At 42.0% G+C, this 13,829-nt stretch overlaps 1 long non-coding RNA gene across 1 annotated transcript; it reads right to left on the reverse strand.

The window, feature by feature from the left end:
• Positions 1–12,700: 12,700 nt before the first annotated feature.
• Positions 12,701–13,236, reverse strand: LOC131908070 (uncharacterized). The gene is made up of 2 exons (XR_009378537.1): positions 13,166–13,236; positions 12,701–13,033 (listed from the first exon to the last, which is right to left on the reverse strand). It is a non-coding gene; the product is annotated as an uncharacterized LOC131908070 (long non-coding RNA).
• Between the last annotated feature and the right edge of the window lie 593 nt (positions 13,237–13,829).

The raw sequence follows: 13,829 nt of genomic DNA on the forward strand, positions 1-13,829 counted from the left end.
TGAATGAGGCAATCAAGTAGGAGGAAAAGGGTCCCAAGAGCAGGCAAAAGAGTCAGACTCCCACTGTTAGGAGTCCTACAAGAACACCAAGCTATGCAACCATAGCATATATGCAAAGGACCTAGCTCAGACCCATGTAGACTCTTTGATTGCTGCTTCAGTCTCTGTGAGCCCCTATGAGCCCTCTTTAGTTGATTCTGTGGGCCTTGTTCTGGCGTCCTTGATCCCTCTGGTTCCTACAATCCTCCTTCCACGGGATTCCCTGAGCTCTGCCTAATGTTTGGCTGTGGGTCTCTGCATCTGCTCCCACCAGTTGTTGGATGAAGCCTCTCTGATGACAGTTTGACTAGTCACCAACCAACCTATGAGTATAGCAGATGATCATTAGGGATCATTTCATTGACTTTTTTTTTTGTATTTGTTTCTATCCTAGGTCTCTGGGCTATTCAGCCTCCAGTTCCTGGCAGTGCTGGGCATGGGCTTTCTCTCGTGGCCTGGCCCTCAAGTTAGATCAGTCATTGGTTGGCCACTCCTGAAAGCTCTGAGCCACCATTGCCCCAGCACATCTTGCAGGCAGGACAGGTTGTAGGTTGAAGGTTTTGTGGCTGGATTGGTGTCCCAGTCCCACCTCTGGAAGCCTTGCGTGGTTACAGAACATTGCTGGTTCAGGCTTTATATCCCCTATTACTAGGAGTCTTGGCTAGGGTCACCTTTGTAGATTCCAGGGAGTTTCCACTATACTAGGTTTCCACATTGTCCCCCAAGTGGCCCCCCTCCATTCCAATCATTTCTCCCCATACTCTTTCCCTCCACCCCTCCTGCTTGATCCCTCCTGTTACCATCCCCATGTTCCCTGCTCCCAGTCCACCCACAAAACATATTCCATTTCTCCTCCCCAAGAAGATCCATGTGTCCCCATCGAACCTTCCTTGTTACTTAGCCTCTCTGAGTCTGTGGATTGTTGTAGCATGTATATCATTTACTTAACAGTTAATATCCCTTTATAAGTGAATATATATCATGTTTGTCTTTCTGTGTCTGAGTTACCTCCCTGTGGTAGTTTTATGTAATTGGCCCCCATAAGCTCATAGGGGGTGGCATTATTAGGAGGTGTGGCTTTGGTGGAGTGTGTTAGAAGTGTCACTGTAGGGGTGGGCTTTGAAGTCTCCTTTGCTCAAGCCTCACTCAGTGTGACACTAAGACCATTTTCTGTCAAGATGTAGGACTCTCAGCTCCTTCTCCATCACCATGTCTGCCTTCATACCACTATATTGTGCCATGATGATAATGGACTAAACCTCTGAAGATTTAAACCACCTCAATTAAATGTTTTCCTTTATAAGAGTTGCCATAGTCACGATGACTCTTCATAGCAATAAAAAACCCTAAGACACTCACTCAGGATAATTGTGCTTTAGTTGCATCCATTTGCCTGCAAATTTCATTTTATTTGTCCATTCTTTGCTTGAGGGACATATAGGCTGTTTCCAGTTTCTGGCTGTTATGAATAATTTAAGCACCATAATAAAGTTTACTTTCTTCTTCTATATTTTTGTTGTTGTTGGTTACACACTCTCCTCTCTGACTGAGGATCTCTTTATTTATCCTATTAATAATGAATCCAATAAGTTCAATGAGGCACATAAAATATGAGATTTGCATAATCAACTTTCAAGAACTTTCATGATTACATCGAAATGTTCCTCAAGACTTCTACCTACTTTTCCCCTCCATGTCTGGGGAACAAAGGTTAGTCACAGGCCATCAATTCTATACTCAAAGAGCACCACCCCTCCCAACAGGTCAGGTAGGAAACAGTTGGCCCCTAAGGTTAGCAAATGACTTTTTTTTTTTATACTAACTAAAATATTCTGGCCAGCTGTCCTTTGTGGTTACAAGGTACCAGACAATGAGTCTTAAGAAACAAATCTGAAAGAGTTATTTTCATTCTTCAAGAAGCTCAATGCAGTATTTGCACCATGTAGCATAATAAGTACTACATTTTTTACGTTTAATTATAAGTACACCTTCCCTATGTCCCTTTGATCTTATGTCAGCTATTTTAGGCACAAATGTAGACTTTAAGCCTTGCTCTGGGTAATCAGATGTCCTCAACTTCTCTGTAGCTAATGTGCCAGTAAGTTCCTAATAGCATCTCTCCATAACATATTTCCTGGGATCAGTGCCTTTTAAAATACAATCAACAGGACACATTAAATATTCTTTAGTGGGTTCAAATAAAGAATTTCTTTTACACATTTGGGGTAGTCATAAAATTATGCTGAGTAGGAGTGAAAGACACAGAGGAACTTTTAGCCTTCTCATACATTCCCCAGAGGAACTATTCACCACTTCCCTGTGTGGTGGTATTGTGTTCCCCAAAATATTGTGCATGCTAATAAACTATCTGGGATCAGAACAGAACAGCCACAGTATTAAACATAGAGGATAGGCAGTGGTAGCACATGCTTTTAATCTTAGCATTCCAGAGGCAGAGATCTACCTGGATCTCTGTGTGTTCAAGGATACAGCCAAGCATGGTGACTCGTGCCTTTAATCCCAGAAAGTGAGCCTTTAATCCCAGGGAGTGATGGCAGAAAGCAGAAAGTTATAGAAGGTGTGAAGACCAGAAACTAGATGCTTTTAGCTGGTTAAGCTTTCAGGCTTTTGAGAAGCACTTCAGCTGAGATCCATTTGGATGAAGACTCAGAGGCTTCCAGTCTGAGGAAACAGGATCAGTTGAGGAATTGGCAAGGTAAGGTGGCTGTGGCTTGTTCTGCTTCTCTGATCTTCCAGCGTTCACCCCAATACCTGGCTCTGGGTTTGTTTTTATTAATAAGAACATTTAAGATCATGCTACATCCCCGTAACATCCTCTCATTATTCTCTTGTGTCCAAGTCACCATGAAAAACCAATAGCAACAGCAACAAGACCAAGAGAGGAGAGATGCAGAACCAGACATCATTCTGGGGAATCGCAGGAGGTAGAGAGGAATTTTCTTGCAGGATCTTTGTCATACAGCAAGGTGCTCATCCGGACTCTGCCATACAGTAAGCCATGCATTCTACAGGTCTGTGCTCATCCCGGCAGATACATGGCTCTTGCCATCTCCCCCTTTATTATTATTTTTTAAATTAAATTTATTTATTTATTTAACATCATGAATGCAGCTTTCCCTCCCTTATCTCCTCCCATTCCCTCCCCCTACCTCTCCATTCACTCTTCCTCTGTTTCTGTTCAGACAGGGCAGGTCTCCCATGGGTATCAACAAAGCATGGCACATCAAGTTGCCGTAAGACTAAGCACCTCCCCCTTTGTATTAAGACTGTATAAAGCAACCAAATATAAAGTATAGTTTCCCAAAAGCCAGCCAAACTTTCAGGGACAGCCCCCTACTCCCACTGCTAGGAGTTTCACAAGCAGATCAAGCTAAACAACTGTTGCATATATGTAGAGGGCCTAGGATGGTCCAATACAGGCTCCCTGGTTGTTGGTTCAGACCCCGTGAGCTCCTTTGAGCCAAGGACAGTTGTTTCTGTGGGTTTTCTTATGTTGTCCTTGACCCCCTGGCTCCTACAACCCTTCCTCCCTCTCTTCAGCAGGATTCCCCAAGCTTGACCTAATGTTTGGCTGTGGGTCTGCATCTGTTTCCATCAGTTACTGGATGACAACTGGGGTAGGTACCAATCTATGAGTATAGCAGAATATCATTAGGCATCACTATGTTGACATTTTTTTTCTTCAGTCATGTTTGGTTCTATCCTAGGTCTCTGGGCCATCCAGCCTCTGGGACCTAGCACTCCAGGAAGTGTCAGAGGTGGACTCACTCTCATAGTATGGGTCTCAGGCTGGACTAGTCATTGGTTGGCCACTCCCACTATCTCTGTGCAACCCTTAGCCCCCTGCCGCCTCACATCCAATAGATAGGACAGACTGTAGGTCAAAGGTTGGGTGGCTGAGTTGATGTGCCAATATCTACACTGGAAGTCTTGCCTGGTCACAGGAAATGGTGAGTTCAGGCCATTTATCCATCATTGCTGGGAATCTTAGGTAGGGTCATCCTTGTAGATTCCTGGGAGTTTTTCTTGCATCAGATTTCTACCCAACCCTGAAATGTCCCCCTTTCCAGTCATATCTTTCAGTACTTTCCTCCTCCACCCCCCCAACCTGATCCCTCATGTTTCCCTCTCTACTCATACCCAGTCTACCCAGAAGATTATTTCTCCTTCCCTGGGAGATACATGTGTCTGTCCCCACCCCCCCTTGGTCCCTCCTTGTTGCTTAGTCTCTTTGGGTCTGTGGATTGGAGCATGGTTATTCTTTACCTTACAGCTAATAACTTATAAGTGAGTAAATACCACACTTGTCTTTCTGGGTCTGGGTTACCTCACTCAGGTTGTTTTTTGTTTTCCTAGTTCCATCCACGTGCCTGCAAATTTTATGTTGTCATTGTTTTTACAGCTGAGTAATACTCCATTGTGTAAATGTACCATATTTTATTTATCCATTCTTTGCTCAAGGGGCATCTAGGTTATTTCCATGTTCTGGCTATTATGAATAAAGCTGCTATGAACATAGCTGAGCAAGTGTCTTTGTGGTATGGTAGAGCATATCTTGAAAATATATCTAAGAATAGTATAGCTGGGTCTTCCATCAGTTACTGGATGAAGTTTCTATATGACAATTAGGGTAGTCACTTATCTGATTACAGGGGAAGGTCAGTTGAGAGACCCTCTCCATTGTTGCTTGGAGTCTTAGTGGGGTTTATTCTTGTGAGTTCCTGGGAATTTCCCTAGCACCAGGTTTCTCCCTAACCTCATAATGGTTCCCCTAACAAGATATCTCTTTCCTTGCTGTCCCTCTCTGTTCCTTCCCCAACTCGACCATCCCATTCCCTCATGTTCTCTTACCACCTTCCCTTACCACACCCCACACTCCCAATTTACTCAGGAGATATTATCTATTTCCTCTTCTTTGGGGTATCCATGCATCCATGTCTCTCTTGGGGTCTTCCTTTTTACCTAGCTTCTCTGGGGTTGTGGATTGTTATCCTTTGCTTAACATCTAATATCCACTTACAAATGAGTACATACCATGTTTGTCTTTCTGGGTCTGGGTTGCCTCACTCAGGATGGTTTTTTCTAATTCTATTCTTTTGCCTGCAAATTTCATGATGTCATTGTTTTTTACTGCTGAGTAGTACTCTATTGTGTGTATGTGCCACATTTTCTTTATTCATTCTTTGGTTGAGGGGCATCTAGGTTGTTTTCAGGTTCTGGCTATTACAAATAGTGCTGCTATGAACATAGTTGAGCAAATGTCCTTGTGGTATGAATGTACATCTTTTGGTTATATGCTCAAGAGTAGCATTGCTGGATCATGAGCCAGAATGTAAGTAGATCCATATCTATCACCCTGCACAAAACTCATATCCAAGTGGATCAAAGACCTCAACATAAAACCAGGTACACCGGACCTGATAGAAGAGAAAGCAGGAATAGCCTTAATTGCATTGGCACAGAAGATGATTTTCTGAACAGAACACTGATAGCACAGGCACTAAGATCAACAATTAATAAATGGGACTTGTGAAACTGAAAAGCTTCTATATGGAAAAAGACACACTATCATTCAGACAAAGTGGCAGGCTACAGAATGGGACAAGATTTTTATTAATTGTGCATGCAATAGAGGGCTAATATCTAAAATATATAAAGAACTTAAAAGAACCTTGGGCATCAAGAAAACAAACAGTTCAATTAAAAAATGGGGTACAGATCTAAACAGAATATTCCCAAAAGAAGAAACACAAAGGACTGAGAAGCACTTAAAAATATTCAACATCTGTAGTCATCAGTGAAATGTAAATCAAAAGTGCTTTGAGATTTCATCTTATTCCAGTCAGAATTACCAAGTTCAATAAAACAAATGACAGCTCATGTTATCAAACTTTTGTGGTAAAGAGAACACTTATCCACTGCTAGTGGGAGTATAAATTGGTCCAGTGACTATGGAAATTAGTGTGGCACTTCCTCAAGATCCAACTATACCATTCTTGAGCATATGCTCAGAGGAGTCTACATCCTACTACAGAGACAGTTGCTGGACTATATTTATTGCTTCTCTATTCATAATAGGCAGCAATTGGAAACAGCTTAAATGTCCATCAATTAAGGAATGGATAAGGAAAATGTTGTACATTTATTTGATTGAATATTAATCAGCTGTTAAGAAAGTGAAACCATAACATTTGCAGGTGAATTTGCAGCTGGAAAAAGTCATCCTGAGTGAGGTAAACCAGACCCAAAAGACAACTGTGGTATGTATTTGTTTATATTTGGATGTTCGCTATTAAGTCTTTGATAAGCACGTTACAATCCACATGACTGCAGATGTTAGTTATAGAGTAAGGGATTAACAGGGAGTGAAGGATCTCCTTAGGAAGGGGAAATAGAATAGATATGGATGGACAAGGAGGTGAAACTGAAAAAAGAGGATCACACCAGGAGGTGTATGGAGGGTGGGAAGGGAGGGAAGATGGGAGGGACAGCTGAATTTAACAGCATTCGAGGAGTTGAACGGAAATCTCTGCACCCCTACAGGAAGAACATCTAAATGGAGTCAGCAAGTGACAGGGGAGACAACAAATGCTCCAAGAAGAAATATATTTTTTTTTTCATCAAATGAAACTTCCAGTGTTGGTAATTACATCTAATTGAACTGTTGGCCAAAGGGGTACCACAGAAAACCCCTGAACATCACAGGCTATTGCCAAGGCTTTTGGTTGCTTTCCACACATTGATGATAAGGCCCTATTGCTGAAAACAACACCTACATGACTCATTAAACATGAAGAAGTCAAGTTGATGCCTACCTACAGCCTTCACCTCTGCTAACTAATGTTTATGATGCAGGAAGGCAATCTCTATAGTACCAGAGGAGGAAGGTAAACACCACCCCAGCTATAAACTCTACAATGATGACCTGTCTGCAAGATACCCTGGGTAATGGCACACAAGCTGTGGGAGTAACCTACCACTATCTGATTGGATTCAAGGTAAGATAGAACCCATCCTCAACACTGTTCATTGGTGTAGAACTTGAGAATAGGCCAAGGACCTAGGGGGAAGCCAAAAATTATTGTTCTGCTAAAGGTATGTAGCAATAAATAATATAAACAAATAAAAAATAAATGACTCTGTGATATTCTGCTGTGCTCAGATCTCTTTCTTTCTCAGCCATAATCAGAAAAGCTTCCTCCTACAGCAGATGTGAGCAAATACAGAGACCCACAGTGGATCCACAACTGTGGTGAGAGACTTTGGAATACTCAGTCCTAAATGGGATGTCTCCATAAAATTCCTCTCCTCAAGGTTCAAGGGACTCTGAGGAAGAGAGGCAGAAAGATTCTAAGAGCCAGAGGGGATGGAAGACAATAAGCAAACAGACATTCTAGATACAACAGAATCCATGCATGTACGAACTCACAGAGACTGTGGCAGCATGCACTGCACCAGCATAGGTCTAAGCCAGATGGGGTCCCATTGCTGAGAGGGCAAGTGGACACAAGCCCCCATCTCTCACCCAGAAGCTATCTCCAATGGATAACCATTTGCAAAGGAAAACTTAGTTTTCTCCAGTGGAGTCTCACTCATGATACAACCCACGTTTAAGGGCAGGCCCCATGCCCAGCAGTAGTTACCCAACACGAAATGAACTCAGTGGTTTTTTTGGAGTCTTTTGTCTCACAGTGCTTTGTTTGGGCATTCTTTTCCCTTTCATTTCTACCTTACAGGTCTTTTGCTTATATATTATGGTTTCTGGTTTTGTGTTTTTATGGGAATTCTGTGTGTGCAAATGTGTGTCTCTGCATTTGTGTTTCTTTTGGCTCTTTTTTCTATTTGTTTTAGATTATTATTATTATACTTAGATGCCTGTTTGTTTTCTTTTCTTTCCTATTTGTTATCTAATGAGAGAGAGAAGGAAAGGGTGTAGATTTGGATGGGAGGGGAAGTGAGGAGGTGGGAAGGATATGGGAGGAGTTGGGAGTGGGGAAGCCATAATCAGTATATAATATATGGAAAAATTAATCTATTCCAATAAAAAGGAAAATAATTAAACCTGCCTAAGAAGTCAGTCTAAGTGTCTTAGCAGTATATCTCCTTAAAATTAAGCCTTCCAGAGCAGGTAAGCTCAGGCACTCTCTCCACCATTGCCAGTAGTCTACAGTGGAGTTATCTTTGTGGATTTCTGGGGACCTCTCTAGCACTCTGCTTCTTCCTATTCCCCTGGGGTTTTCATTCATCATGGTATCTTCCTCTCCATTCTCCCACACTGCTCCTGATCCAGCTGGGACCTCCCTCTCCCCTAAGCTCTCTTTCCCCTGACCCTTGCCTTCCATTACCCCCCACCCCACCCCCAGTTTGCTCATGTAGTTCTCATCATCTACTTCTCTGTCATTGGGCGATCCCTGTGTCATTCTTAGGGTCATCTTTACTGGGTAGCCTCCCTGGAGTTGTGAGTTGCAGTCTGGTTATCCTTTGTTTTACATCTAGTCTCCATTTATGAGTAAGTTCTGGTGATCGGATGGCCTAACACCCTGGCTGTCATGATAGAACTCTCATCCAGTGTCTGATGGAAGCAGATACAGTGATCTATGGCCGAGCCCCAGGTGGAGCTCCAGGAGTGAAATGAGAGAGGAGAGATTGTATGAGCAAGAGATATTGAGACCATGATTGGAAAAAGCACAGGGACAAATAGCCAAACTAGTGGAAACACATGAACTGTGAACCAATAGCTGAGGAGCCTTCATGGAACTGGACCAGGCCCTCTTGATAAGTGAGACAGTTGATTAGCTTGAACTGTTTGGACAGCCCCAGGCAATGGAGCCAGGACCTGTCCTTGGTGCATGGGCTGACTTTTTGGAGCCTGGGGCCTATGCTGGGACACTTCGCTCAGGCTTGGTGCAGGGAGGAGGGGACTGGACCTGCCTCAACTGAATCTACCAGGCTGAGCTGACGCCCCAGGGGAGACCTTGCCTTGAAGGAGGTGGGAGTGGGGGTTGGATTTGAGGGGAGGGATGGGGGGTGGGAGGAGGGAGGACGGGGTAATCCATGGCTGATATGTGAAATTAAGTTAATTATAAAATAAAAATACTATAAAAAATTAAGCCCTCCAAAAGTTGGCTGTGTATTGTACAAAACCAGTTGGAAATCCTTAGTCAAGGGTTAAAGTTCAATGAAAAGGGGAAAAAAATCTTTTACTTATTTATATAAAACCATGTAACTAACTTTTCCTTTAAGATGTGTGTTTGCTGTATGCAGAGGGCCTAGTCCGGTCCCATGCACGTTCCACAGCTATTGGTCTAAAGTTCATGAGTTTCTATGATCTTGGTTCAGCAGTCTCTGTAGATTTCCCTGTCATGATCTTGACCCCCACCCTCCATATAATCCTTCTTCCATCTCTTTGACTGGACTCCCGGAGCTCGGCCTAGTGCTCTGCATCTACTGCCATCAGTCATTGGATGAATGTAGACAAAATTCTAAACGGTCTTATAAATAACAAACACAGAGCCAAATACAAGGGTGAAAGCCATAGAGATCAGAGAAATAGGAATAGCCACCAGCTAACTTTACCTCACCACCCCACAGGTTCTAAAGTGAGCTTCTTTCTATCTTAACCTGTGCCTTTATTGCCTTGCTGTTCTGCCTTCTCATTGGCTCTTAGCCTAGCCACCTCACTTCCTCATCACTGCCTGTCTATACAGACCTCCAGGTCTCTATGGTTGGTACTGGGATTAAAGGTATGTGTCACCCGCCTTGCACAGTCTTGGTGCAGTGGGAAGGGGCTTGGACCTGCCTAGGCTCAGTGTGCTGGGCTCTGCTGACTCCCCGTGGGAGACCTTGATTTGGGGGATGTGGGGATGCGGGGTAGCTTGGAGAGGACTGGGGGGTGGGAGAAGGGAGGAGGGGGCATCTGTGGATGGTATGTGCAGTGAGTAGAAAATTTCTTAATAAAGAAAAATAAATAAAAAAAAGAGAAAAAAAAAAGGTATGTGTCACCACGCTTGGCTCTGCCTGTCATGTGATCAGATTAAGGGCCTGTGTTACCACTGCCTCGCTTTTGTTTATGGCTGGCTATCTATGTCCTCTGATCTCCAAGCAATCTCCAGGCAAACTTTATTTATCTACATACAAATAAAATATCACAACATTTCAGCACAAATAAATTATCACCACAGATAAAAGCTCTACAATGACAGGGTATTCACCAATCTGATTACCAGTGTAGGCCAGTTCAGGCACCCTCTCCACTATTGGGGTAGTACAGACAGTTGTGTAGCTTGGTCTGTTTCAAGGGCCCCTGGCAGTTTGATCAGGATTTATCCCTGGTGCATGAAATGCCTTTATGGAGCCTCTTACTTACAGTCAGAAGCCTTGCTTACCCTTGATGTAGGGGGGAGGGCTTGGTCCTGCCTCAGCTGAATGTACCAAGGTTTGCTGACTCCCTATGGGAGGCCTTACCCTTTTGGAGGAGAGGATGGGGAATGGGTAAGAAGAGACTGGGGGAGAGCAGGAGGAGGGAAGAGAGGAGGATCTGTGGTTGGTATGTAAAATGAATAAAAAAATTTAAATAAAATAAAATAATCCAAGCGGGGAGAAGATGTGTATTTGAAACTTTGAAAAAAATACAGAAATAAGTAAAATGTCCTAAAATATTAAAAAAGAAACCCAATATAGACATTCTAGAAATGAACAGTAGACAATGAGCATTGAAATCCAGGAGACTCTTGACTGAGTCTGCTGCCTGGACCATATGGATGTCATAATACTGAAGGTGTGGCATCTGAAACAAAGGAGGCAGATCCAATGGCTTGTAAAAGCTTTCTCTTTAGTTATGGCTTTTGTACTTCCAATGGTAACAAATATGGTAAAAACTATGGTAGTCAATGATGGAACCACCAGGCTGCCTTCAATTCCGCCTTTGCCTCTGAATGGTTTTAGATTGCTTATGCTGGGTTTCACATCATTAAGCAGAAATAAAGGAGCTTATTCTGCTAGAGCTATTAAAATAAGACAAAATATGTGAAGGATCTCTGTATTTCACTTCTTTCACATGTAATAGGAGTAAGAAAGAGCAAAGCACCATGGCTGAGTCACAAGTAGGGGTGCCTTGTGCCTCTGATGTGATATTTCTCTTTGTGCTACGAAAGCAGTATTAGTTTTTCCTTTTTTTCACCAACTATGATAGTTAGTTGATTTATATGCCAACTTCAGCACTATTCTTCATTCATATACAGACACCATGTAACTCAGTACCATATAAGGGATTCCAGCTACCAGGAACTGGAGCCAGATTCTGATCTTTACCTATAGCTCAGATCTTAAGTGTCCCTCAGATGTCCCCATGCTAAAAGCATGGGCCACAGCTCATGGCACCACTGAGAAGTGTGGGGACCTTTAAGAAACAAGGACCAGGGGAAGTCTTTAGATCATCAGCATCTTGTCCTTGTAGTATAGTGGGACTCTGCCCTATTCCTCTTTTTTCTCTTGTATTTGACTGCTGTGAGCTGAGTGGTTTTGCTTCACTAGGTGCTGCCACCATGATAGACAGTTTTTATCACAGAACCAATGCAATGGGGCCAATTAATCATGGAACTGAAGCCTCCAAAATTGTGAGCTAAAATAAGCAGTTCTCTGTGAGTTGATTTATCTCCAATATTTCTTGTGCTAAGAGAAAGCTGACATAGCTCGTGGTCTTGAATATGTTCTATGTCTTGGTTTCATTATTCATAAAAATGGAGATAAGAGTGTATCATTCAGAGGACTAGGGAAATTTGCATTTTAATTTCATAGGTTTATAACTCGGCTTGACACATACATGCACTTTCTATGTGTTGTTACATAAAACACTTTGGCATCTCTGAGAAATGTCAACAAGAAAATCACTTTAACATTTCCAGAAGTTTATGGTAAAGGTTTTAATATTCTGCTGCACGTCTTCCATATATGAGTTCTTGGAGAGCAAGAAGGGTAAATTTGCCTGTGCTGTCTTTGGTGTCTTTGGGTCTTTCAGAGTGCATGATATACCACCTTGTTGTCAAGGTAACAAGATTTGAGATGGTTTTGCAAGATGACAACAGGACTATTTAAGAAGAGAATTCGTGGAAATGCTTGAGAAATAGAGGTGTTTTAGAAACAGGTTTTACTGAAGCAAAAGTTTCTAAATCTTACCAGAGAATCAATTGTTCTGTCATTTAGTTGAATTATTGACAGGAGCCTGTGTTTTCAAACAAGTGCCTGACATTTTATATCCTCACAACAATGGGGCAGAACTTCTAAAATAAGAGTATGTGGAGTTGGTGAATTTTATTCTCTTTGAAAAATGCATAAAATATTGGGGGGCTTCAATTACTTATGAAGGGGAGGTAATATGTGCAGATATTTGATAGAATTAATCCTAGAAGTAGGAAGGGCTTATGAGTACAGCCACTTTTACCTAGCTACTCAATGCCAAGGCAAAGTTAATAATACTAATAGAACAAACTTAGAGAAATCTAATTTGGGAATACATAACCTCATTTATATGTCACCTAATTTAAATTATTCAGAAGGATTATTGCTATTTTGGCATCCATTAGCTACAAAGAAAATTATGCTTATTCTTTTTTTATGATGCCAAGAAAAGAGAAGAAATATATGAGGTGCTTTGCAGGTTTATTGTCATGTTTTGATCTTAACGAAATACATATTTTTTAAAGTTAATATGATATATGAAAAACAAAGAAAAATATTAGTTTATCCTCATTATGAGTGTTCAGCACAAGACTAGCAGTGACTTCATGCTGATGTCCAACTCCCCCAGGAGTGATCCCAGACCTTCCCTTGCCTTACATCACTTGCTCCAGATTCAAAGTCCAGGGCAGAGCCTGTGGCTAAGCTCTGCCCTGGTTTTACATGGGTGTGTGAGAACTTGATTCCCACAAAAAAGCTCCACGCGGTAGGATCTTCTTCTGGTTAGGAAGCATAAATACTGGATAGACACAAAAAAACACAACCTCATGGATACCCCTGAGTTCAGTAGAGATCCTCTCAAAAAAAATGAAGGTGTAAAAACAATCTGTACATTCTGTGTGTATTAACAGGTAATAATATACATACTCACTTCTGAAAATGAGTGTCCTCCTTAGTGTCTTTGAAGTTCATCTCTATGCCATTCATGGTGTTTTGGCAGAATGAGAAAATTACTTTTCTTCCTTTATACCAGCTCACCTGAAAGTGCTGTCTTTTCTCCTGAATTTGACTCTTACACTAACGGAGTGGGAGTATTTGTCCCCAATCTAAACAGTTCTGGTCAAGTAGCTCAGCAGAGAGATGTCTTGTACACAAAACTGCTGCTTATTAGAACTTAAAATGTGATGGGTATAGTTTCCTGTGCTTGGTTTGGGTCCTTAGTCTTAATTTGCACACAAAGAAAATATTCCCAATAACTTTCAGTAGGCATTTCTGAAGAGATCAGGTGAATTGTGGTGGTTTGAATAAGAATGTCCCACATCGACTCACATATTTGAATACTTGGTCCCCAGTTTGTAGAACTATTTGGGAAGGATTAGGAAGTGTGGCCTTGTTGGAGGAGATGTATCCCTGGGGTCAGGTTCTGAGGTTTCTACAGACTCATACCATTCCAAGTGTGCTATCTGACACTTACTTTTGGATCAAGATGCAAGCTCTCAGCTGTTGCCTTCTGTCATCATGGACTCAAACCCTCTGAAACTGTAAGCCAAATTAATAATGTTTTTCATAAGTTGCCTTGGCTATGGTGTTTTACG

Source organism: Peromyscus eremicus, chromosome 4 (assembly GCF_949786415.1).
Source record: "Peromyscus eremicus chromosome 4, PerEre_H2_v1, whole genome shotgun sequence".
In the NCBI taxonomy this organism is placed as follows: Eukaryota; Metazoa; Chordata; class Mammalia; order Rodentia; family Cricetidae; genus Peromyscus; species Peromyscus eremicus.